Raw genomic sequence first — 26,952 nt, 5'->3', positions numbered from 1 at the left:
ATTGCCAGACTTGGGTGATAGCGGTTGGGGAAAATGGCTAATAGGGGTCAAAGTATGTGAACAAAACACAAAAATGTGCAAAAAAACCATTTTCCTTCTATAGTAAGAACACATAGTTTTAAATTTTGCTTAAAAATATTTTTTTAGGACTGGAGTGATAGTGCAGGGGGTAGGGCAATTGCCTTGCATGAAGCCACCCCAGGTTCAAAACAATAATTTTGAAAGAAGACAAAGATAATGAGAAGGAGGTGAAGATAGGAGAAGGAGAGGGAGAGGTGAAGGGCAGAGGAGAAGGGTGGAGGAGGAACAGAAAGAAGAGAACAAGGAGAAGGAGGAGGAGGGGAAAAGGCAGAGGAGGAGGAGAAAAATGAGGACAAGAAGGAGGAAGTAGGTAGAAAAAGAAAGAGGATTACAGGTAGAAGAAGATTCAGGACTGCAGACAGGGTAAGATGGGTAGGAAGCTTTCCTGTTTGCTGCTGACCCTGGTTTGATACCCAGCACTCTGTATGGCCCTGACGTCCCACCAGGAGTGATACCTGGGCTCAAAACCAGGAGTAATCCATGAACACAGCTCTGTGTGCCTCAACCTCCTCCCATCCCCCGAAAAAAAATACCCAAAATCTATGAAGCCCAGAAACTTATGTACTAAAAATCTAGCATTCTTTGATTGCATCCATGTAGAATATTGAAATGTTCATGGAGTTCAGTACATAGCACTATATTTTAAAAACTATTCAAAATGAAGTATTTCCTTCGATGTTGGTTTTGGGACATGATTAGAAGAGGATGCCTATTTCTCTTGTACACTGGCTACTTACAATTTAATACAACATGGTGGGAGACAGTGAAGAAAAGCCTAAAGTGCATTATTTGTAGACTGCTATTAAAGATCCAATAATAAAACCATACTCTAATACCAATTAGAGTTAAGTCAGGTTTCCTGAGATAAGATTAAAATTTTTAAAAATCATAGTGTGCTGATATTAAACAACAGACAATTAAACACAATTATCAGTAACTGAATAAACTCTTCCCATTGTTCATCGATTTGCTCGAGCAGGCACCAGTAACATATCCATTATGAGAATTGTTGCTACTGGTTTTTTTGGTTTGTTTGTGAAACACCATGAGGTACAGTTGTAAACTTACAAACTTTCGTGCTTGGGTTTCAATTATACAATGATCGAGTACCCATTCCTCAACCAGTGCTTATTCTCCACCACCAATGATCCCAGTAGCCCTCCTACCCCCATGCCCCATCCCCCCCACAATGCCCTACCTCTGTGGCAGGGCATTCCCTTTTGCTCTCTCTTTCCTTTAGGGTGTTGTGGTTTGTAATAGAGGTATTAAGTGGCCATCGTGTTTAGTCAATAGTCTACTTTCAGCACACATCTAGCATCCAGAGCGAATTCTCCAGACACCTTTTACTTGGTGTTCCATTCTCTATTTGAGCTGACTTTTTCCCCCAGGATGTGCTTCCGAATTCCAAGCTGTGGAGCAGAACTCCTGTTACTTATTTCAACTATACTTGGGTGTTCATGTCCCATTCTGTTACTCTATATTCCCCAGATTAGTGCAGTCTTTCTATGTCTGTCCCTCTCTTTCTAACTCATTTCACTTAGCATGATACTTTCCATGTAGAACCACTTGTATGTAAATTTCATGACATGCTAACAGCTAACAGCTAACTACTTGTATGTAAATTTCATGACATGCTAACAGCTAACAGCTAATGCTAACAGCTGTGTAGCATTCCATTGTGTAGATGTACCAAAGTTTCTTTAACCAGTCATCTGTTCTCGGGCACTCTGGTTTTTTCCAGATTTTGGCTATTATGAATAGTGCAGCTGGAGCAATAGCACAGCGGTAAGGCATTTGCCTTACAAGCGGCCAACATGGCCGACCCGAGTTCGATTCCTCTGCCCCTCTCGGAGAGCCTGGCAAGCTACCGAGAGTATCTTGCCCACACGGCAGAGCCTGGCAAGCTACCCGTGATGTATTCGATATGCCAAACACAGTAACAACAAGTCTCATGACGGAGATGTTACTGGGCCCGCTCATGCAAATCGATGAACAACGGGAGGACCATGATACCGTGAATAGTGCAGCAATGAACATACAAGTGCAGATGTCATTTCAACTGTACTTTTTTGCCTCTCCAGGATATATTCCCAGGAGTCATATTGCTGGGTCAAATGGGAGCTCAATTTCTAATTTTTTGAGAATCGTCCATACTGTTTTCCAAAAGGGCTGAACCAGTTGACATTCCCACCAGCAGTGAAGGAGAGTCCCTTTCTCACCACATCTGTGCCAACACCGGTTTCTTTTATTCTTTTGGATGTGGGCCAGTCTCTGTGGTGTGAGATGATATCTCATTGTTGTTTTGATCTGCATCTCCCTGATGATTAGTGATGTAGAGCATTTTCTCATGTGCCTTTTAGCCATTCTGATTTATTCTTTGAGAAAGTTTATGTTCATTTCATCATCCCGTTTTTTGGAGGGGTTGGATGTTTTCATCTGTGGAGTTCAACCAGTGCTTTGTATATCCTTGATATCAACCCCATATCGGATGGATATTGGGTGAATATACTTTCCCACTCTGTAGATTGTCTTGTATTTTGGTCATTGTTTCTTTTAGGGTACAGAAGCTTCTTAGTTTAAGATAGTCCCATTTGTTTTTCTCTGTTTTCACTTGCATGGCCAGTGACGTGTCACCTTTGAAGATACCATTAGCTTCAATGTCGTGGAGAGTTTTGCCAACCTTGTCTTCAATGTACCTTATGAATTCCGGTCTGATGTTGAGGTCTTTAATCATTTTGATCTTACTATTGTACAAGATGTGAGGTAGAAATCTGAGCCCATTTTTTTCATGAAGCTGTCCAGTTTTGCAAGCACAATTTGTTAAAGAGGCTTTCCTTGCTCTACTTCACATTTCTTACTCCTTTATCAAAGATTACATGATCATATATTTAGGGGGAGAGGGTTTCGTATATTCAACCATGTTCCATTGTTCTGCGGCTCTGCCTTTGTTCCAGTACCATGCTCTTTTAATTATTACTGCTTTGTAGTAGAGTTTGAGACTTGGGAGGTTGATTCCTCCCATTTTCTTTTTCCTGAGAATTGCTTTAGGTATTCGTGGGGGCTTATTGTTCCATATGAATTTCAGGAGTGTTTGCTTCATTTCTTTTAAGAATGTCATGGGTATCGTTATAGGGATCACATTGAATTCATACGATGCTTTGGGGAGCATTGCCATTTTGACAATGTTAATCCTCCCAATCCATGGGCAGGGGGATATCTTTCCATTTACTTGTGTCCTCTTTTATTTCCTAAGTAGCGTTTTGTAGTTTTCTTTGTACAGGTACTTTACTTCCTTTGTTAAGCTGGTACTTGATTTTCTGAGGCATAATTGTGAATGGAATTGCTTTTTTCTTGTCACTTTCTTTTCTCTCATTATTTCCGTATAGGATAGCCATGGACTTTTTGGTACTGATTTTATAGCCTGCAACTTTACTATACAAGTCTATTCTTTCTAGGAGTTTCTTGGTAGAAGTCTTATGGTTCTCTAAGTATAGTGTCAAATTATCTACAAGTAGTGAGAGCTTGATTTCTTCTTTTCCTATCTGAGTGCCCTTATCAGAAATGCAAATGGGGCTATCACAAGAGAAACCAAAAAAATTCAAAAGATCATAAGAGACTACTTTGAAAGTTTGTATGCCAAAAAATAAGAGAAACTAGAAGAAATGGATAAATTCCTGGATTCCTATAATCTCCGAAGGCTGAATCAAGAAGATCTAGAATACCTGAATAGTCCTATTAATATCAGGGAAATTGAAACTGTAATCAAAAGTCTTCCCAAAAACAAATGCCCAGGTCCAGATGTATTCACTAGTGAATTTTTCCAAAGAGGACATATTGCCAGTTCTTCTTGAGCTTTTCCAGGAAATTGAAGAAACAGAAACTCTCCCAAACAGTTTCTATGAGGCTCATATATCCCTAATACCAAAAAGAAACAAAGACACTACAAGAAAATAAACTACAGGCCAATATTCTTGATGAACACAGATGCAAAGATTCTCAAGAAAATACTAGCAAAATGAATTCAACAGCTCATCAAAAAGATCATACACCACGACCAAGTGGGATTCATCCCGGGAATGCAAGGATGGTTTAACATTTGGAAATCAATCGACATAATCCATCATATCAACAATTGAAAAGATAAAAACCATATGATCATATCAATAGATGCAGAAAAAGCATTTTACAAGATCCAGCACCTATTTATGATGAAAACCATTGTCAAAATGGGTATAGAAGGAACTTTCCTCAATATAGTCAAAGCCATCTACCACAAGCTAAGCATCATCCTCAATGGGGAAAAACTAAAAGCCTTCCTTCTAAGATCGAGACAAAACAAGGATGCCCACTCTCTCCACTGCTGTTCAATATAGTACTGGAAGTACTTGCAATAGTGGTTCGGTTGTTACTGGTTTTAGCATATTGAATATGCCATGGTAGTTTGCCTGGCTCTCTGAGAAGGATAGAGGAATTGAACCCAAGTTGGTCGCGTGCAAGGCAAACACCCTACCCGTTGTGCTATCACTTCAGCCCTCATTAATATAAACTAAAAAAAATTGTTTTAAAGAAACAGCGGGTTTCATGACTTTGTTTTTTTTCTAAGAGCTGTATAGATTGTATATAATTGTATATCATTGTGTAGATATACCATGGTATCTTTAACCAGTCATCTGTTCTAGGTACTTGGGTTGTTTCCAGATTATGGCTATTGTGAATAGTGCTGCATTGAACATACAAGTGCATATGTCGTTTCTGATGTGTATTTTTGCATACTAGGGGCATATTCCCAGAAGTGTTATTGCTTGTTCATACGGAATCTCAATGACTAGTTCTTTGAGGAATGCTCACATTGTTTTCCAGTAAGTCACAAGGAAAAGGACATAGAATGACTGCGCTCATTTGTGGGATGTATATCCCACAAATGAGCGCAGTCATTCTATGTATGTATGTATGTATGTATGTATATACATACACACACACTCTCTCTCTATATATATATGTATATATATATATATATTTCATAGTATGAGACTTACACCCAAGGACAGTAGAAACAAGGGCCAGGATTAATGGTTCATAATTGGTAGCCTGCTACAAGGGCTGGTGGACAAGACAGTTAGTACAGAGAAATGACCATTATAACAATGATGGTTGGAAGGGATCACTGTGGATGGGCGATGTGTCCTGAAAGTGGATGAAGGACCAAACATGATGACCTGTCAGCATTGTATTGCAAATCATAATGCTCAAAAGGAAATACAAAGACAGAGACAGAGACAAAGAAGAAAAGTGCCTGACATAGCGGCAGTTGTGTGTATGTGTATATGTGTGTGAGGGGCGGGGGGGGGGGAGGTTGCAGGAGTATATTTGTGGTGGGAAGTGTAACTGTTAGAGGGATGGGTATTGGAACATTGTATGACTGAAACCCAATCACAAAAGCTTTGTAACTATATCTCATGGTGATTCAATCACTGTCACTGTCACTCCTTTAATCATCGATTACTTGAGCAGGCACCAGAAGTGTCTCCAATTGTCCCAGCCCTGATATTTTAGCATCATAAACTTTATGTTCTCTCTCCACGGATGCGGCATACAAGCTGGATTTCTTCGGGCATAACGGTGACACACTTGGCGGGGAATGCACAGAGGTTAGTGTCCTAGAAGAGCCCCACCAGGTAGCCTCACACTCCTCCTGCAGTGTCATGACGGCTGAGCTCTGGGAGCACAGGACAGTCTTGAAGTCCTACATGATCTTGCGTACCAGCCAGGTTACTCAATAAAAAAAAATAATAAAGGGAAAATGAAAAATGGGAAACAGTTGAGTTAGAATATGTGATAGATCTAGGGACAGAAACTGGGCCCTGAGTGAATCGCACTGCCATCACAGGGGGTCTGAGTGGCACACAGTCAGGCTGCTATGATGGCTGCAACCATATGGCCAGTCAAGAGTTGGATTAAGATTTGAACTCATAGGGCCGGAGCCCTAGTACAGCAGGTAAGGTGCTTGCCTTGCATGTGACTGACCCAGATTCAAACCCCAGTACCACATAGTGCAATCCCCAAGCCCCGTCAGAAGCAACACCTGAGCGTAGAGCCAAGAGTAAGACCCGAGCACTGCCAGGTATGGCCCCAAAACAAAACAATTTGATCTGAGAGACTGACATTCTTCAGAACGAACAATAACCACCACCAGTTTGGGGTGCAGCTGCTAAAGGGAACGGATCCATCTTGATCCACTCTTTTCGGAAAACAATATGGACATTCCTCACAGAAAAAAAAAAACTAGAAATTGAGCTTCCATATGGTCTAGCAATTCCATTTCTGTGAATATATCTGAAAATCCCAAAACACTGCAGAAATGACATTTGCACTCCTACATTAATTGCAGCATTATTCACAATCGCCAAAATCTGGAAACAACCCTAGTTTCCAAGAACAGATGACCAGATAAAGAATATCTATTGCACATCTATACAATGGAATACTACTCAGGTATAAAGAAGATGAAATCACGCAATCTTTTGATACCTGGATGGTAAAGGACAGTATTGTGCTGAGTAAAATGAATCAGAAGGAGATGGAGAGCCACAAAATGATTATACTCATTTGCAGGATATTAAAAAAATAATTGGAGAGTAATACATAAAGATCATAGAAACTATAGTCAGGGAAACTAGTTCTTTGTAGGAAGCTTGACACAGTGGAGGTGAGGATTGGGGTTAGGATAGAGAAGAGCTCAGTACAATGATACAGGGAAGTGGTCACTCTGAATGAGGACTGGGTGCTGAAAGTAGGTCAAGTGATGTGGATGATACCCTATCAGTAACAGTACTGTAAACCACAGTGTGTAAAAGTAAAAAGATGCCACCCATAGAGGCAAGCTGGTGGGTGGGGGCCAGGAGGGAAACTGAGGACACTGCTGGAGGGACGGGGGACACTGAGTAAAGGTCATGGTGCTCCATCATTGAACGCCTGAAACCCAATCATGCATAACTGTGCAACTCATGGTGTTCAATACCTGTTTAAATTTTGAAATTAGATTAACATTTTAAAAATATTTGGGGCTGGAACAATAGTGGGTAGGATGTGTTCCTTGACAACGCTGACCTGAGTTTGATCCACAGCACCCCATAGGATCCCCAAAGTTCTGCCTGAGGTGACCCTTGACAGTGAGCGCTAACTAGGAGTAAGCTCTGAGCACTGCTTGTTATGCTCCCAAACCAAACCAAACCAAACCAAACCAAACCAAACCAAACCAAACCAAACCAAAACAAACCAAACCAAAACAAAACAAAACAAACCCTTTCCTATCCCTGGGGCCTGGGGCTGCAGACCCTGGGGCGGGCCCGGGCTCTCTGACCTCTCAGTGGCTGTGAGCGCAGAATGGGGGGCGGGGCCCGTGGCCACGGAAACGGGAGCCGAGCAGGGCAGCGCATTGTGCAGGGCAGCAGGGGGGAGCCATGGGTCCTGGCCAGCGCGGGCGCCCCAAGGGCAGGACCTCAGCCTCCGAGGCCTCATTGAGCCTCCCTGTCTCCTCCCACCAGGCATGGCCAGTGTCAGCGCCCACCCAACGCCGCTGTCTCCCCCGGCCGCTCTCGCCCCTTCTTTTCGGCCAACACCAGAGGCCCCACATCCGCTCCCGGCGCCCTGACACGCCAGCTCCCCGGCTCGCCCCAATGCTCGGAGCACCATGGTGGGAGTTGAGTGGCACAGAGCTGTGCCCTGGCCCAGCTGGGGCCGCCCGCATGAGAGACAGTGATGCCCGCCAGATAACCCAGCACCGTGCAAACAGGGGACCAGCCCACCACCAAGAGGTCCGCCAGGAGCTTGGGAACCGACAGCACCCCCAGCCCGAGGACGAAGAATCAGAGCTGAACGACGAAGAAACTGGGCAGGAGGACGAAGAATCAGAGTTGGAAGACGAAGAACCTGAAATGGAATATGAAGATCCTGACCTGGAGGATGAAATCTCTGACCTGGAGGATGAAGATCCCAAGCTGCAGGAGGATGTATCAGAGCAGAAACACCAGGGCCCTGAGTCGGTGGTGAAAGAATGTGAGTTGGAGGGCGAAGACCCCATGCTGAAAGAAGACAAGTACTCTGCATTGCATTATGATGACTCAGAAGAAGAGTGATTCTGAGGCTGAGGCCAGGCAGAAGAGGAGGCCGATGGCGAGTCTGATGGTGGGTGTCTAAGAAAACAGCAGTCCCTCCTCCCTCACGGGGTTCCTCAATAAACTACAGGTTACCAGCCTCTAACCTGCCTCCTGTATGTTTGTGAAGGGTGCGGGAGTGGACTCTCTGTGAAAATGGGGGTGTTTTCAGCTGTGAAATTGGGGGGCAGCTGGCACAAGCAATGTTGGGATTGGTTTTCAGTCTAGTGGGATTATTTTGAATAGAACGTTGGTTACTCAAGAAGTTCCTGGCAATGTGGGAGGTCGAGTGGGGCATTGGGTAGTGTGGGAACAGTGGGGAGCGGAAGATGACACTGGTTGGAGGGTGTTGCTGTTGAAATACCAGATTCTTGACTCACCTCTCAAATTAATTTAAAGACTAAGTTTTTAAGAAGCAGAAAACAAGCACAAGTTGAGAAGTGGAGGAGGAGGGAAGAGGAGGAAATGGAGGAGCGAAACAAGGATGAGGGAGAGGAAGAAGAAAGAGAAGGAGGGAGGATAGGGAGGGTGAGAAGGGAGAAGGAGGAAGAGGGAAGGGAGAAGAAGAAAGAAGAAAGAAGAAAGAAGAAGAAGAAGAAGAAGAAGAAGAAGAAGAAGAAGAAGAAGAAGAAGAAGAAGAAGAAGAAGAAGAAGAAGAAGAAGAAGGAAGAAGAAAGAAGAAAAGAGGAGGAGGGGGAGGAGGGGAAGGAGGAGGGAGAGGAGAAGGGCAGGAGGGAGAGGAGGAGGAGATGGAGGAGAAGCAAGAGCAGGGGGAGGAGGAGGAGGAAGAAGAAGAAGAGTAGTGCTTTTAGAGCACTGAGATAAAAATGAAAATAAATGTAATTCAAATAAATTTCTCACATATTAATCTATTTAAAATTAGAGTGCAGATGCTCCTAAGGCTAGGATGGGAGCGTTTAATGCATTTTATATCCTTTAATGTCTGCTATTGAAGCTATTATAGAAATAAATATTTTCTGGCATCATTCTTGAAGAATGCATAAAACCCACTAAGATCTAGAGTAGGAAACACAAAACCTTACAGAACTCAAATATAAAACTTTTTTCCTTTGCATCCATTCCACTAAATTCCGTTCACTCAGATTCAGCCACTCTCAATACGGTTATTAGTACTACTTTCAATGCACCATCTCTTGCTTGAATTATTGCAATAATCTGATGTTTTTCTTTGATACTTTCCCCTTAAAATTCTATTTAACACTCTAATTGTTGTGATCTTTTTTCCCAACAAAGGTTAGATCGTGTCACTTTCTGTGCTTAAACCCCTACATCTTTTTCAGAGTAAAAGTCCAAGTGTACAACAACCTGTGAGTTCCTACTTGGTCTCCACCCTATAATTCTCTGATCTCTCTTCATTTTTTCTTTGCCTGTTCACTCTGGTCCAGCCACACATGGGCTGCTTTACTGTTAATCACAAATGTAAGGCCTTTCATCTTACAGAAATTCACACAAACTGTGTCCTCTGCCCAGAATTTTCTTCCACTAGACAACTGTCATTTTGATGGCTGTCTTACTTTTCTTTGACTATTTATTCAATTCTCACTTACCTAAAGATGAAGCCATCACCAGTCTCCGTGGTACCTTGTTCTCAGCATCTCCCAGTCATCCCGATTTCCCTAACCTTGTTCTTTTTTGACTTCCCTTTTTCTAGAGTATTCATGAACTTTAACATACAAGGACATTTATGTATGTAATATATTTATTTCTTGTCTCTCTTCCTCTAGTATAATGTAAACTTGGGTAAGCAGCAGATAGCACTTATATAGTTTACCCTAATATCCCAGTAACCTTAAAATGTATCTAACTCTCTAGAAACACTTTATAAAGCATATTAAATATATGAGAATTCTAGAATGATGGAGTTTAGGCATGAAATCAGTATAATTAACAAGAAATAAATCTAGAAACAGATCAAGGTAAAAGGATGCTTATTGATCAATAGCATATATCTGTGATTTATACGTGGAAGCATATATATGAAATGATTTTAAGTAATTAAGCTTTTGTGAGTAAATAGATCTGATTCTGAATGTAATATAAAAATTGCCAAGTACCACTTCTTAATGAAATGTCATAAAATTTCTTTAGTAAACGTTAATTTGTTTCAAAGTGTTTTAATGCTGATATAAAATTCTATATATGTTCAATTGGGCTGAGATAATGACATTAAAGAAAATTTGAATTTTCTTGCTGCCTAAGCCCTTCTATCTTTAATTTTAATACTTATGGCACCCCATTAAAATGCATGTTGTATTTAATTTTCAAGGAAATTTTAGAGTATCAAAAGTATGTATATTCAAAGAAATTTCCAGATAAATGAATTGAAACAGTTTCAATGCAGGCCCACGTGTTTTAGTATAAAGCCTGTGTCTTTTCTATGTGGGATATTGCTTTTGGCATGATTTTACAGGTCAATATAGCACAGAACAAACAGAATATCTCTACCTTTTCTCTGTGAGCCTGTTTTCTAAGGTAAAGGTAAAGGCCCTCCCGTAGATCGTCGATTTGCTCGAGTGGGCCCAGTAACGTCTCCATTGGAGATTTTGTTGTTACTGTGTTTGGCATATCAAATACTCTCGGTAGCTTGCCGGGCTCTCCGAGAGGGGCGGAGGAATCGAACTCGGGTTGGCCATGTTGGCCGCTTGTAAGGCGAACGCCCTACCTGCTGTGCTATCGCTCCAGCCTGTTTTCTAAATCTCTTAAAATATTCCATATCTTCTTTAAGTTGCTGATACTAATTTCAAAGTCCCTACCCGACCGAGACAGCTGTGGGAGGAAAACTTGCTGCTCTGAGCCTCTGCCTCAGTTGTACACATCCCATTTTCATCCTGACTTTCTTAAAACAATCTCAGTGTTGACAGTTTTACCTTTGAGCACATAATAGGCTTTTGGCCTATTTTTCTGGCAACTGCTTTCAAACTGGTTGCTTCAGATGGTATAGTCATGAAAATTATGTTTTATTCTTAACATTATCCTATACTTATCAATGTTAAAATTAGCATTTTTCTCTCTTTTTACTTGTGAAGATTAATTTTCCCTCTTGAAAAGGCTGTTTCACACCCTTTGTTAAGGCTGGTATTTCCAGAAAAATGTATTGTTTACTCTCTTCCATGTCTATTTCCCAATGTGTCTGAATCCTATGATGACAGGTGATATCCCATTCTATTTTTTCCCCCTACAGAATTTGCTACATAGCAGACGCTCCATTCTAGGTAGCACCGGTATACAATGGTTCCTACTTATTTTTACCTACACTGCAACTATAACTTTCTAAATAGTTTCCTCACCTCTGGTCTCTTCATTATTGACCTGGGCTATAGACATAGTAAATTACCTTTAAGTAGTCTGGATATAGCCTACTATATTTACCAACATATATGCTACTCCCTCACCCTGAAATGTTTTCTTTCATATTTGCCTAGCTTGATTCAAAGACCTTCTTTAAATCAGTGAACGTTAGACAGTGGCATCTTGAACTCCTGAGAAACCTCAATGAGCTTGGTTATCATGTGGATATGAATGATTGTACTGAATCCTTTTCAGGACCCGGCTTGATCGCATGGTTGTCCTTCATATAGTGTTTTGCCAATCCTATTCAGGATGACTTGAGTGAACAGCTTGTAGATGACAGACAACTGGCAGATCCGGCGATAGTTGCCAATGTTAGGGATTTCTCCCCTCTTATACAGTAATGCAGTCTTGCTGGTTTTCCATTGGGACAGAACCTTGTATTCAGACAGGTAGCATGTGAAGAGCCGAGCCAGTGTACTGATGAGTACTGACAGCAGATTCTTTAGGTTTTTGGGTCTGACCTTCTCTGGGCCAGGTGCTCTTCGCTTCTTTACCGACGAAATGGCATGTCAGATTTTGGAAGGGAGAACATTGGGAATGACCTATTCATCCTGCGGAATTTAGTATGTGGGCAGGTGGACGTGGCTATTGAAGAGATTAGAGTAGAAGTCATGGATAATCTTCTCCATTGTCCTTGTGATAGATCCATCAGGACGTCGGAGGGCAGTCATCTTGGTCTTGTAGTTGGCTAAGGACAGGCGGGCGTTGCCAATGCTTTTCTTGGCTTCTGCCTCATCAGCCAGCACTGCTGTTCTTCTCTCTTTGAGGACTTCCTATATCGCTTCTCTGCACTGCTTTGCAAGCATGGATGTTCGCTTGTGGTTGCCTGAGGCTTGCGCCAAGCCACATTAGTGAATAAGCTCAAGGGTTTTCGAAGACAGGAATTTTCTTGTGGCTACCTCTCTCTTGGCATTCCTTGCACAATCATGGAGGTACTGAACCAGTTGATCATATTCCTTGTCAATGTTGTAAATGACAGCATCTTCCCATGTTGCGCAATAGTGCCAAAGAGCTCCCAGTTGGTGGTCATTCTGGGAGTTCTCTTTTTAAACTTTTAGCCCTTTCTCCCTGTTCTGTGAAGTAGAATTTTGCACGAAGGAGATGGTGGTCCAATCCCATTTGGAATTTTGGGACAACAGCGACATCAGTCAGGCAAAATATTTGATTGCATATGATATGGTCAATTTCGTTGTGGATCCCTCCACCGGGAGACTCCCATGTCCAACATTTAGATTCAGCCTTCTGGAACTGTGAGTTACCATGGACGGTCTTGGTCGACATGATGAACTCAGATAGTCTCTCACCTGTTTCCATTCTAGGTCATGGTTCCCGATGTGGAGTTCTTCAGTTGATCTTCTCAGTTTTATCTTGGCATTAAAATCACTGACAGTGATCTTGTAGAAGGAGTGGTCTTTTTTATAGAACTTCTTCAGCTCCATATTGAACTTCTCAATTTGTCCTTCATCATAATTGGATGTTGGTGTGTAGACAAGGAAGATAGAAACTGCCGGCAGTGAGCCACGTCTATTCAAGTGTAATCATCCAATTTGGGTTGTTAGGCATTCAAATGAATCAATGCCTATGGCCAAGTTTGTGTTGACAAGGCCATTGATGCCTCTTTTGTTGCATGTTCTGAGGAACAGTTCTTCTCCAGTGTTGTGTAGGTCTGCTGGTGAGGTATTTATCTGGTACCAGTAGGGTGGGTCTTCTGTGCATAATCCAATACCTGGGTCACAGGCCGTTGGTGGAAGCAGACAGGGCAGGGTAGGGTGGGGCTCCTGGTTTTAATCCCTTGGTCACCTGAGGTTGGTGGGAGCAGGCAGAGGATCTCTGTTCTCCGGTTGTTGAGCCTGGAGCCCAATGTCTCAGAGTTCTGCTTACCTGGTTCTGTGGGGATTCACAGGTGTGTGAGTCTCAGCCAGAGCATCTGGAAAGCGTCCTGGAGTGTTCATTTGAATGCGGTGGCTGGGTAGTGGAGGTAGTGGAGCTTATGTAGCATTAAGGAGCTTAAGTAGAAGCTGCAGGAAGTTTGTGGGCATGACCTCCAGGGTCCTATGGAGATAGGATGAGGGGGATGAGAAGGACTAGCCCATCCCCTATCCCTTGATGTCTGAGATTGCCATCACTGAACCTGCATACCTGTACTTCTCATTGGGTTCTGGAAGTTGATGGCCACCGGGGTTTTTTAGGGGGCAGGTGCCCCAGTCTGAGGCACCCCAGTAAAGTCGGCCTGGCTTAAAGTCTGGAGACATCTCTGAAACAAGCTGCTCACAGCACCAATATTTTCCCCTATAAGAAGTTTTGGCTTTCTTTTAGCTTTTTGGTTTTTTTTTTTTTTTTTTGGTTTTGCCTTGCTTTTGTTTTTAAGTTTGGGGGCCACACCAAATGGTGCTCAGGGATCACTCTTGACTCTTGTTCATGGAACTGTCCTGGTGGGACCATATATGGTGTAAGGTATCAAACCCAGATCAACCATATATAAGGCAAGCGCCCAACCTATAGTACTATTGCATGTCCCTTGACTTTAGATTTTTAACACTTATTTTTAATTATTTCTACTTCCTTACCAAAACTTGAGATCACTGAAAACATTCTTTTGTTCAATCATCTACTAGTTGTAATATCTTGCTTTGTATTCAATAGAACAGAATAAACACTTTTTGGAATGACTGAGTAAATATGCTAAACTAGAAACCATACATCTCTAAAAATTTGTTCCTAATGCCTGCCCCAGGAGTTTGTGATAATTTTAAAATATCATGCTTAAATAGCTGTGTTGACAGCCATTTTTTATCTGTGTCAGGAGCTATACTAATTCGTATACTAAGTGTAATGCTCCTTCTAAACCAATCCAGTGAAACAGATACTGTTAAGATGTGAGGAAAATCAGCCACAAAAGAATAAAGTAATACTTTTCATAGGCATAGGAAAACTCAAAAACATAACAAATAATTTATTTCTACTAGATTTCTACTGCTATGTTTAATACAAGAAAAATGAAGTGCTTTAAATATCAAAGTTTGATATCAAAAGTTAATTTTTTAAAATATTTTGATATTTCTGGATAACAGTTAACACCTGACATATTCCAGAAAATTTTATAAATGTCAACAGAGACACAGGTGTTTTAGATATTTTTCTAATGACTTGTGTTGCACAAAAAAAAAACTTTAATACTGAAATCAATTATTTATTACAACTGGAGCCATAAATCTCATCTAAATAATTGGTGTACTCTCTCTGTTTAGAACCAATATATTCCTTGGATCCTTAAAATGTTATTTTATTTCTATTTATTATCAACCACATTTTGTATAACCTAAAATCAACTGATAATAAATTTTAAATAATCACTAATATTTAGTGATAGTAAATTAGTCAAATTTTATAAGAATAGAGAAATGAGGATTAGAGAGATGTTACCGTGGGTAGGGCACTTGCCATACATGTGGCCAACCCAGGTCTGACCCAAGACTCTATTTTGATCCCTAAACCCCACAAGGAATGATCCCTGAGTGCAGAGCAAGGAGTAAGTCCTCAGCACTGCCAGGTGTGACCCCAAAACAAAAAAAAATCAATCAACTAAAAATAGCATTGATATACAAAACCCAGACAAAAGCAAAACAAAGATTGTGTTTCTTCATTCATCTTGATGTAGGCAGATAGATAGGGAAAGGCCCTTTGCAATGAAACAAAGTTTCATGGAAGAAGAATTCTAGGAATGACCCACCTTGTGGATACAGAAAACAAAGGCCTGATAAGACCATCCACAGACCCTCAGGATATAGGCCTCCCCATGAAATTCCTCTTTTTAGACCTCCCTGGTAACCTCCTTAGCAACGGACTTTTACCTGGGAAGAAGCTTCACATGGGGGCAGGCTGGAGAAACCCTATAAAGGCCACCTTGAACAAAGGAAGGGCTCGCATATGCTGCCTGAGCCCATGTGCTGCTTGCGCCCATGTGGCCGAGCACATGTGGTGCCCGAGCACATGTGTCGCCCACATCTCCCCTCTTGAGATGTGTACTTTCATGCTTTCGTGTCTAATGCTAGGATGTGTGTAGGGGCTCTCTCCACCCTCGGAGAAGCCCACATTCTCTCTGGACGCGTTACTCTCACTCTCTTACTCCCCATTTCCCCGCATATCTGCTTATCCCTTTCTCTCCCTCTCCAAAAATCCTCCAAATAAAATCTATTTCACTGCTTGTCTACTCCTGAAATTCCTTTCTGTGAGGCGAGACAAGAAGTAACCTTGGGTCCCGGGTGGCAGAGGCGGGTGGGGAGAAAGTGACTGTCTTTCTCCTCCTCACCCGTGGGGCCCACCGACATCAATCTGACTCCTTAAAAAAATCTAACATTTTCTTTATGACAAACATGAATGTGGAAGCACCAAAAGGTGTTGGCAGGAAGAAGTGACAAATAGATCTAGAGAAATCAGTAATGTCAGGTGGGGTTCATTCTGGAAAATTAAGTGGGAAAGAAATTAGTTGGAAGAGTAGTAACAGCTCAGGATATCAAGAAGAGAACCAGAGTATCATGGCTTAGGAAATAAAATGAACCCCCAAATCAAAGTTATCTTGCACAAAAAAGTCCTGATCACTGTATATCTGATGCTATTGTTTTATATCTTGTTCACAAGACACAACCACCATAGCTAGATGCAGACAGCCATTTAAAACTCTTTTCCTTCAGATAGAAATCCTGGCTGAAAGCATTGGACTTTTGGTTCCCAAGCTCTGGCTACGAGAATATGGAAGAGAGTATGTTTCTTTTTAAATATCTATTATTGGGAGATGCTCTTTCACCTATGTGGAGAGAGAGAGAAAGAAAGGGAGGAAGGGAGAGAGAGAGGAAGGAAGGGAGGGAGGGAGAAAGGGAGGGAGGGAGAAAGGGAGGGAGGGAGAGAGAGGAAGAAAGGGAGGGAGGGAGAGAGGGAGAGGAAGGAAGGGAGAGAGGAAGAAAGGGAGGGAGGGAGAGAGGGAGAGGAAGGAAGGGAGGGAGGGAGAGAGGGAGGGAGGGAGAGAGGAAGAAAGGGAGGGAGGGAGAGAGGAGAAGGAAGATTAGGAAGGAGGAAGGGAGGGAGGAAGGGAATGAGAGAAAGAGAAAAGAAAGAGTTCTTCCAAACTAGAAAGGTTCTTCATCTTCAGAGCAGCCAAAAATGACCACATTCACATTGTCTGAAACTTAAAGCAATCTGAATATGCTGCCTCCAAATATGTTATTGTGGAATAACATTAAATTTGGTCTGAGAATTAACAAATGCGAGAAGAATGCACTGCTGTCCCCTTATTTTTTCAGAACCAGGGCACTAATTTCCTTTGAGGTAGGTAGTATCTTTACCCTCCCCATTAACATGGAAAATTGTGATCAAAGACTAGAGTGGAAAGTAAGATGAATCTGCATAAACACTTTATTAAAATATCTTACTGGGCCAGAGGAATAGTACAGGGGTGTAGGGGCTTGCCTTGCATGAGGCTGATGCCCTTTCAATCCACAGCACAGTACAGCGTATGGTCTCCTGGAAACCAGTGGGGCTCACTCCTGAGTACCACTGGGTGTGGTGCAAAACCCCCTTCCAAGTTAACATTACATATACTTTCTTTCCTTATTTCCCCCATGTATGACCTGGTTCTAGTCACATTTATTACTCCTTGAAGCCTAACCCTATTCTTTTTGTTCACAGAACTTACCTGTGCATTATCTGGGTTTGGCCTCAGAAACTTATTTTCACACTTGTGTATATACCACTCAGGACCAACATACAACTTCAGCCGCAAACACTGACATTCAGTAACAGGGTCACACCATAGTATGTATAGTCTATGGGACCGACGGATAAAAGATGGTAATTCTGAGTTATCCATCTATATTTGGATTACTTTTACTCTTTAGCAGGTTATTTCATATAGATTACATAAATCTATACAGCTGAATACATTTCAAATAAATTTAATAAATTTGTAAATAAAAATGGACTCATTTTCAAGAAAAATTAATTCACTCATAAAAGAAAGTTAGTTTTTATTCTCAGCTTTCTAGTAGTCTGTAAAATGGCAAGGGTCATTTAAGAAGTAACACTGTCTATACTTCTATGTATATACATATATATTTATATAGTTTCCTTTGTTTGGGGATCACATCTAGTAGTCAGTGGTTTTTTGCTTAGGAATAACCCCTGGCTTGCTGGAGGACCATATATAGTACAGGGGATTGAATCAGGGTTGACCACATGGCCTCACGCAAGCAAGTGCACTACCCTCTGTACTATTTCTCTTGTCCCAGTTTACATATTTAAAAATAAATTAGTTGCTTACAGGAATAAAAATACTCATGGAACTGAATTTAGCCATATCTTTCTCATTTATTTCCTGGGAGAATCAGACACTTGGGCAGAATTAAACAAGGCAGAGATTTATCAGAGGAAATGATTATGAGGGCAAGTGGGGAGGAAACTCAAAGAAATCTGTCAGGTCATAGAGGAATTTCAGTCCTCTTGAAAGAGAACTAGAAGAAAGCACTTGATCACTTGATAGGCTATGTCTCAGACTTCAATGTCATTCAAAGAAAATACCAGCAAAGCTGATGGAGGACCCTTAAATTCAATCTCATTAGAAAAGTCCTATGCTTGCATGTCATCCTTGACTTGGAGCAGCCGTGGGAAGTGCAGTAATGGATTCACAACCAAATAGCCAGAGCCCTGGATCAATTATGTGCTTCCCTAAGAGATCTATGAGCAACATTATCGTGGCTTCCACACCCCCATTCCTCATTTTGGTGAGTCTGAAAAGGTGATGACTACTAAATAGAAATGATTTACTTGAACCAAGCGTGAAATTTTATGTACCTTGGAAACTGACACTTCACAATTATTTTAACCTTCATGACTAGTTGGATTTGCCCTTACTCAGATTATACTGGCAATGAGTTTTATAGATCTTGAAGTATAAGGATGGATGCCCTATGGAACTGGCATTCTAGTGAAGGTTATAGACATGTCAGCAATGAAACAGAACACAAAGTAAAAGGAAATGTCTGTTTAACAAAGGTAAAAACAAGGTATTGTAGAAGGGCAGGGACAAAACACTGACATATCACAGGGGACTTTACAGGTGAGTAGTGTCCTAATGCAGATTAATGGAGAGTAACCTTATTCATTTTTATTTATTGTTTCAACTTAGAAGACTAATGAGTTAATGTAGGTCTGTAGTACTCTAGCTAAATGCACATCAGAATAATCTGGAGGGAGATCTTGTTAAAACACAGACTTACCAGATCCACCTTTGAATACAGAGTTTCTGATTTAGTATGTCTTGGAATGGAGCCTGAGAATTTGTATTTCTAAAAAGTTCCAAGGTGTTGATATTGTCAGTTTCTCTGTAGAACCAATGAAGTAACACCAGAACAGCATTTTGTTGTTGACTATGAGATACCCAAATAATTGTCCTCAGACTTCTGTTTCATCAACCTTGAAAATGTTCTCATAGGATTGCTACTAAGCATGCAGACACTTTGGTGCAGAGAAAACCTGGATTTAAGATGGGAATTCTTTGGCTCAGTGTGTGTGTGTGTGTGTGTGTGTGTGTGTGTGTGTGTTATTGATTTTCACATCTATAACCTCCTTCACCTGAGCCACTGGCAACTGCTTATAAATTTTCTGATCCTATAATTTTACCCTTTGCCAAATGTTACATAAATGAATCAAGATAGTCTATAGATTTTGAGACCTGGCCTTATTAATTTATCATTATACATTTGACATTGATCCATGTGTTTTCATACATCAGTATTTAATTCATTAATATTGGTAAGTAGGATCCCATTGTGTACACATACTATCAATGCACCAGCTGAAGAACAGTTTCATCCAAAATTTTCTTCCAAATTTTGTCATTATGAATAAAACTATTGTAAATATTCAGGAACATAATCATCTAACTTTAGTAAATATCTAAAAGTGGAGTTTTGGGGTCTTGGTAAGAGCATGTTGAATTTTATAAGAAATTGCTCAGGGGCTGGAGTGATAGCATAGAAGGTAGGGCATTTGCCTTGCATCCGGATGACCGGGGTTCAATTCTCAGCATCCCATATGGTCCCCCAAGCACCGCCAGGAGTAATTCCTGAGTGCAGAGCCAGGAGTAACTTCTGTGCAATGTTGGGTGTGAATCAACGAGCAATAAATAAATAAATAATAAAAGAAAGAAAGAATAAAAAAGAAATTGCCCAACTGTTTTCCAAAGTGGTTATACCACTTTGCTTTCCCAGGCAAATGACACTTCCAATTTCTCCACATCTTTGTCAGCACATTATATTATCAGTTTATTTTCTTTCTATTTCAGTGATTCTAATAAGTATATAGTGACTTTTCACTGTTTTAATTTAAATTTTGCTGATACTTCATGATATTGATGTCTATTTATGATACATACATCTTTGGTAAAATTTTCATTTACTGTCTCTAGTATAGACTTCTACCATTTTAGATTATATATTTGCATTATATACAGTGTGTGTGTATTTGTTTTCATATGGGCACTTACGATACTTACTAATGTTTTCATTTTATACTGGTTTTGTTAGCCTTATACAAAGGAAGAAAATATATTTTAAGACACTTTAAAATAAATTAAAGAAAATAAATACATTACATTGATTCTCTCATTGCTAAATATTTCTTTTCTAGAATGCCACTTGGTTCCTAGCATATGAACATCATGCAAAGTATGTCTCTCATTATAATTTACTTTGGCCTGTATTTATGTAACAATATTTATGTTTACTTTCCCCGAACGGTATAACTTTTTTTTTTTTACCAAAAAATATAAAAAGGAAGGGGAGATAGTACAAAAGGTCAAAGTGCATGCCTTGCATATGAAAGCCCTGAGTTCAATCCCCAGCACCACCATGTGTAGCTTTGGTTACCCTTAGCATGACCCCGCCTGATAGCCCAGTGGGCAGGGCGTTTGCCTTGCATGCGGCCAACCCGGTCAACCTGGCCGACCCGGGTTCGATTCCTCCACCCCTCTCGGAGAGCCTGGCAAGCTACCAAGAGTATCTTGCCCACACAGCAAAAGCCTGGCAAGCTACCCATGACGTATTCGATATGCCAAACACTGTAACAAGTCTCACAATGGAGATGTTACTGGGCCCGCTCAAGCAAATCAATGAACAATGGGAAGACAGTGCTACAGCATGACCCAGCCTGGAAGCACCTCTTTGCTGGGCCCAAACACCTAAACTTCTGGGAGTGCGGAATCACCACAAGTGGCCAAGGCATCTTATGCACTGCTGGGGAGACCTCCCCTCAGACAAAATATATGTAGGATTTTCTGTTACAACATGTTGAACTAGTGGGGGTCTAGCATAGAGAAGCCTTTTCTGGAACAGTTAAAGCAAACCTGTTTCTACACTGGAGCAACTGCCTCTGAAAGAGAACCAAGGATTTAAGGATTAGTATTAACACAGGGGTGAGCACCAGAAAACATCCAAAAGGGTAGGAAGGTTTATGACACAATCTCCCCAGCAACAGTATTCGAGAACAGTATCCCCCCGAGATTTGGAGATACATCAGTCATAGTCTCCTCTGAGCACTGCAGGGCATATTCCCATGTCACATGCACTAAGGAACCACACTGGAGAGGGCAACACATCCAGGTGTGGGAAACAGAGCTTCCTGTTAACCAGAGCTTAGAAGCAGATCAGTAATGGGGGAACAGACCAACGGAAGAGTTTAAGGTTTTGAAACTAAACCCACATAAGAAGCGAGAAAAATGCTGTTGGACAATTGTGCGGATGTTGCTGGACAATTCTCTGTTCCGTTTTGTCTGCATAATGCCAATGAGTGCAAAAACCACACTGACAAAACTCAAAATAAGGAGTTTGTATGGGAGGGCAAATCACCATGTCTTTTCATCAACAGTACTGTTATTTATGGTTTCCAGTTATCCCTCACATCTATGTGACCATACCATCCCAGGAGAAAACTTTGTGAAGTTTGCTGAAATAATTTGGTCATCTAGGTTCCAGTCGAAAATTTTCTCACAAGCAGTGCCTAACTCCCCAGGAAACAACCACCTCTCCCCAGCATCATCAGAAGGGTGTGTATAGCAAGAAATACTCAGTCTGTGAAACTTGCTGGGTGTGTAAACACAAAAAGACAGCACTGGTCTATTTCTCCCGCTGCCCACCTTTGGTAGTCTCAGGCCATTTCCCCCACTCCAGGGAGGTTGATGGTGATGGGCAGGAGAAGAAAGGAAATGAGGACCAGCCTGGTTGGTCTTAGTTGCAGTTTATTCCAATCCTCTCTCCATTCACTTCTGTCTCTCCATTACTTCTCCCAGCCCACTCTTACAGTCTCATTATATCCCCCAGCATGAGGGTTTGGTGTTGCATGAATGTTTGTTCAGTCAGAGGTGCTGAGACAAGGAACATGAAAGAAATTTATGTCTTGGAGGGCCCAGGTTCTCTCAGACCTGTGACAAAGGTAGAGAGCCCAGAAATCTCCTTTTGTTGACCATGGTACCTCTAAAGGGTGCAACATAGTGATGATCAAAAGGAGTTACAGAAAGAACATTGAGGCAGCAAAACATACATTGTTTCTTTGCATCTGCAGGCCAGTAATTTTGGCCTCTGGAAAGAAGATACAAAACCAAAACTAAAATCTTTCTTGGGCTACAAGCACTTGGATTTGCATTCCAAAGACTAGTCTGGCTAGAGCCTGGGATCTACATCCCAAAGATCAGGCCTGGCTAACACCTGTGATTTGCATGTCAAAGACCAGCCAAGTTTCTGTGAGAAAAGGAAAACTGCCCCTTACAATATACTGAAATTATTTACTGAAGGCAGTTTGAAGGGGAAAAATGTTTAGCCTCATCCAAACTAGTCAGGACACACGAGAAATCTCACCCATCTTCATGGGTCCCTGTGTTCCTGCCCTTAGTGTGGTGCAGTCTACATGGGTGAGCCCTGACAGCTCAGTCCAGCCCCAACAGGGTTGGGGTAACAATTACACATATACACATAGGTGTGGTCACAATCAATAGGGGTAGAGTTCTTTCCCTTTGGGAAAGCCTCTTTTAGGACAGATTCTCATTATCAGATCGACCCACCCTAGAACTGAATCCCCTGGGTGTGTTTCTCATCTCCTTATCCAACCAACATATAAGCATACATAATATAAATCATTTTGTATGGACACAGTAAGAAATACTTTAAGCTTATAGAATTGCTCTCCTAGGGCCATCTCCATCTCAGACTACAGTGCTCAGGCCAGATAGTCTTTTCTCTTTCCTATCCCTAGCAGGGTCCTAGTCTCATCGTTACTTTTGGATCATGATAGCATTTGTCTATGATCAAACTTTTAACTTAAAGTTAAGAATCGTGGCACTTTGTCCTGGCCCATCTCGATGCCAGGGTAGTGCATAGCTTACTGCTTGCCCTAGTTCCATCCAGCCCCTCATCGGGACCCTGCTTTTGGGGGTGCTAGGAAGTCACAGCAACTGAGGCTTAAGTTGAGAAAGCAGATGCCCGGGAATGAGTAATATTCAAAGCCAATTAAATCCTAAGTTACAAAGCATAATAGTAACTGTCTTCTTGTATCTATACAAAAAGGACATTCATTGCATTAAAGTAAACTATTCAAAAGACATGAGGAGAAAGGAAATATTAACTTACAATACAAGTTCAGTGTCCTAGAAGGATCTGACCTTACAAATTAACAGATTCTGACTAGGGGAATAGCTGATTAACTGGTTGGGGTAGAGAGCAAAGAAGTGGTTACAGATAAACAAATGAATGGAAGTGACTCAGGAGCACTGTGATGGGTGTGACTCAAAGAACCTAAGCTCCTTGTGGCAAGGGAGAAAGGACAAATCAATTGTTATCCTACAGCTGGGAGTGGGTGGAAGTCACAGTTTCATCTAGAGGTTGCTTTCAGCCATCTCCTAAATATCCATAAAACACCCATCTTCCACCTGGGATACTGGGCACTTACCAGAATCATGTGTTTCAATAATTTAAATTGATGTGCTCTACCACATAGAACATGCCTTGTAGGAACATGCCTTTGTAAGCATGGGCTGGCAAGGCCAGGAGTTTGAGACATGGCACTGCCCCACATGCCAGAGTGCAATCCCAGCGGCTCTGCAGTTTGGGATCCCTGGTGCCATAACAGGTGGTCTCCTGAGGCCTAAATCAAGTGTGTGCAAGTGCTATCCCCAAACACACAACCCCTAGAAAGCATTGCAGCTACAAGGATTTTAGCACAAGAGCTAAAAGTGGGTGATCCTGGATCATCACAGAAATAACAAAGGGGGGGTAAACAAAAATAAATTAACAAGACCTCCCTTTAAAAACCAAAACATCCCCCCTACCAAAACTCTATTCTTACCTGAGTCTCAGGGAGAAAACTTGGCAAAATCTGCTGAGATGCGAGTTAAGCTGCAGCTGAAGGGTCAGTTGCAGCCCGAGACTTGTGAAAAAAAATACTTCGCAAGCAGAATATACTTTGAGCTGGCAGTGATTGCAGAACCATTCCTCAGTTGAAGTACCACTGCAGCCAGGGAGGCCTTTGCCCTTGACACTCAACAGCAGCAACCTCTTTGCTTCATACTTCCTCAACCCCCCATCTGGCTCTTGAGTTCCTGACTGGTTATTAGGCCTCAGACTACACAACAACAAAAAGCCCCAGCATCTAAGGTCAACATCTAAGGCCAAAAATAATGAGAAGGCAAAGGAATGCATCCCAATTGAGAGATCACGACAAAATTCTCCGTGGATAATACAACAGAACTAAGTAAACTACTGGAAGAAGACTTCAAAGCAGTAACTTATATACACAGTAATTAGAAGAGTAATAGATGAACAAAGTGGGAAGTACAATAACTACAAAGACAATATGAAAAAGCTCCAAACAAACAAAAGATCTAAAGAATATAAAATTTGAACTAAAGAAGGAAGTACAGGGGCTCAATAGAAAACTTGAAGCAGAGGGCTCAATCATGAGCTAGAATGTAAAGTAGTAGAAGGCATCCAAAAAAAAAAAGAGGAAAAAGATTAAATGAATGTGACAAGAGATGTATGGTATAATATTCGTATCTGAGAAGTTCTAGAGAGATATTGGTCTAAAAATCTTATTTGAGGAAATAATAGCTTATAATATCCTCCAAATGGAGAAGAAACCAGATATATAGATCTACAAACATATGCAGAACACCAAGACACATTATAATTAAGATAGCAAAAGTTAAAGACAAAGGAGAAACCATAAAATCAGCAAGAGAAAGCAGAGTCGCATATAACAGAATGCATAAGGGGCTATTAGAAATTTCTCAATGGAAACCTTACAAGCCAGAAGAGAATGACTAAGAGTCAAAGAACTGAAGGTAGAAAATCTTCACCAAGAATACTCTACCCAGAAAGGGTGTCACTCAGCATTTAAGGACAATAAGAAACCTTACAGAAAAATAATAGTTGAAGATACTCATTTCTACTAATGTGGCCATGAAACAAACTCTAAAATGTTTTTACAAAAATGAAAATAAACCTCCTGCAAAAGCAGCACGACTCCAAAACATAAAACGTGGTAGGTAGGTGAGTAAAAATGTGGACTGTAAGAATAAGCTCAAGATTAACTTTTTTTTTATTATTTAAAACAGGTTCTAAGAATAGAACCGCATGTTAGATCTCATGGCAAACTAAAAAACTAAAATTCTTGGAAAGGATAAACAACAAAATGAAATTCCACAAAACTATCTATCTAGCATAAGGGAGGAGAATGTTTTTAAAAAGAAAAGAAAAAAAAACAGGGGCCAGAGCTATCATTCAGTGGTTAGGGAAATTGCTTTGCATACAATCAACCTGGTTTTGATCCCTTGCACCCCACATGGACTTTGAGCCCCACCAACAGTGATCTCTGAAATCAGAACCAGGAGTAAACCCTGAACACTGCTGAGAGTGTCCCCCAAACAAAAACAAAAGAACTGAGACAAACTGCAAGAACACTAGAAAACAAATAGCAGAATGGCATCACATATATATCAATAACACTCATCAAATGTCAATGGCCTGAATTTATCTTGAAATGCACAGTCAAGACGGAGGGAGGACAGAGTGGCTGGATTGATTAGAAGACAAAAATCCAACTTCCTGCTCTCTCTAGCAGACTCATTTGAGTTCCAATGATAAACAGAGGCTCAAAGTAAAAGGTTAAAGACCAACTGTAAATACAAATTGAAGCATAAAAAGGTAGGGACATAGCTGATCTATAATAAAAACTATATATTAAAACAAACCTAAAAAATGGGATGGTCATTCATACAGCTGATAAAATAGACATAGAGCTAATAAAGGTAATGAGACAGGTATAGACATTAGATAATGATTATGGTATCAATCCATCAAAAAAATTACAGGGATAAGAAAATAGCCCATGTGACTGAATACATGTGTTGTATACTAGAGTCCTGGGTTTGATCCCTGTCACCACCAGGTTACCTGAGCACTGCTAGAAAGACCTCTGAACACTGCTGAGAGAAGCCTGTGAGCAACTCTGGGTATGGCTCTAAATGAAACACCAAAGAGAGGAAGAGAGAGTGAGAGTACAATCACTGATATATATGCATCAAATGAGGGAATATCAAAATGGAGAAAACACTGACACCAACAAAGTATTAACAAGAACTTCAACATCCCATGTATATCAATGGACAGAATGGATAGAAGATGAAGTAACTGTTGAAAACCAATGTTACTTCAAAAAAATCACAGAGATACAAACAATGTGATTGAGTTATTTTCCAAGTGTAATTGCTGCAATATAGTCATTTTGGGAAGAATATATAGATTCAACAAAAGTAAAGTTCAACTTGAGAGTGGTTAGGTAGGTGATAAAGCATCACAGAATTACACTAATCATGACTTTATACTTAATCAGAAATTGATGTCATAATCATTCTACCTTTTAATAGGATAGTTTTTGATTTACATGTAGATTCTTGTACTGTACTACTATTACACTTTAATAGATTAATTTAGGGCTAGAGATATCATGCAAGGGTTATGGTGCTTGTTTTGCATGCAGTCAGCCCTGGTTCAATCACTGCACCACTCAGTATAGCCCCCAAACCAATACATAAATGAAAAAAGTTATTTAGGTTTGAGGATAATAAGATACAGCTTTCCTAGTCAAATTATAAAAATCATTTCTTACAAAGTATTTCAACTTAGAACTTATAATTTCAGAACTTATAGTTTCACAAATACACTCATAGCAATGGATTTTGATGACCACTATGTCCTCAGGTACAGCAGAGTGAAATACACAGAGGAGATATTCAATTAATAATTGTTAA

This window comes from Sorex fumeus, unplaced genomic scaffold (assembly GCF_029834395.1).
Source record: "Sorex fumeus unplaced genomic scaffold, SorFum_2.1 ptg000086l, whole genome shotgun sequence".
NCBI classification, from domain to species: domain Eukaryota; kingdom Metazoa; phylum Chordata; class Mammalia; order Eulipotyphla; family Soricidae; genus Sorex; species Sorex fumeus.
This window is presented reverse-complemented; position numbering follows the sequence as displayed.